The sequence below is a fragment of the Lupinus angustifolius genome, chromosome LG05 (assembly GCF_001865875.1).
Source record: "Lupinus angustifolius cultivar Tanjil chromosome LG05, LupAngTanjil_v1.0, whole genome shotgun sequence".
Taxonomy (NCBI): domain Eukaryota; kingdom Viridiplantae; phylum Streptophyta; class Magnoliopsida; order Fabales; family Fabaceae; genus Lupinus; species Lupinus angustifolius.
In genome coordinates, this window is record NC_032013.1 from 3,096,074 (window position 1) to 3,096,518 (window position 445).

Sequence of the window (445 nt, forward strand, 5' to 3'; positions counted from 1 at the left end):
ACGAGTTGAACTTGAGCTAAAAATTGAGCTCGTTAAATAAATGAGCCGAACTTGAGTTGAATATAGTTTGACTCGTTAGGTTTATGAGCTGACTCGATATATTTATTTATATATATATATATATATATATATTAATTTTTATGTTCATTGCTATTATAACATGACTCATACATTATTTTCTATCTTTATTGTTATTATATATATAAGTAAAGTTATATTTATTTATATAACATTTTTAGTATTTTTTTTTAAAATGAATTAATTATTTAAGTTGTCCAAATGAACCAATCGAATTGAACCAAACAGTTTGTGAACTTAATCGAGCTAAAAAGATAACTCATATCAAATTCGATTCGAGTTTCGGGCTAAACCGAACTGAATTGTGATTCGACTCGGTTCAGCTCGTTTCTCGTCCTGATTACCATGTATGCTCTATAATATATAT